At 22.2% G+C, this 279-nt stretch overlaps 1 protein-coding gene across 1 annotated transcript in view; it reads right to left on the bottom strand.

The window, feature by feature from the left end:
- The window catches only part of LOC107624892 (auxin-induced protein AUX28), a 6,636-nt gene that overhangs the window by 5,784 nt on the left and 573 nt on the right, over positions 1–279 (bottom strand). The gene's annotated exons all lie outside the window — the stretch shown is intronic.

Below are 279 nucleotides of genomic sequence, written 5' to 3'. Positions count from 1 at the left end.
TTATATTAAATCAATATATATACTCTCTTCTATCAAAAGAGAAATTATTATGACACCCAACAATTTCATACCCAGTTCAACTAAACAAGACTAACTTAGTGATAGATATACAAAAACGGAAAAAAACCGCAAATACATATAACATACATATGATTCTAGTATTATATATATAATCAAACATGTGACTTATACACCAAAGTTTAACCACAAAATTAATCAACCGCATATAATATATATTAAAACATATAATTAATGATTTAAAATTTTTAGAATAAAATA

This window comes from Arachis ipaensis, chromosome B02, assembly GCF_000816755.2.
Source record: "Arachis ipaensis cultivar K30076 chromosome B02, Araip1.1, whole genome shotgun sequence".
Classification (NCBI taxonomy): Eukaryota; Viridiplantae; Streptophyta; class Magnoliopsida; order Fabales; family Fabaceae; genus Arachis; species Arachis ipaensis.
Note: the sequence above shows the minus strand (reverse complement) of the source record. Positions and strands in the feature narration are given on the sequence as shown.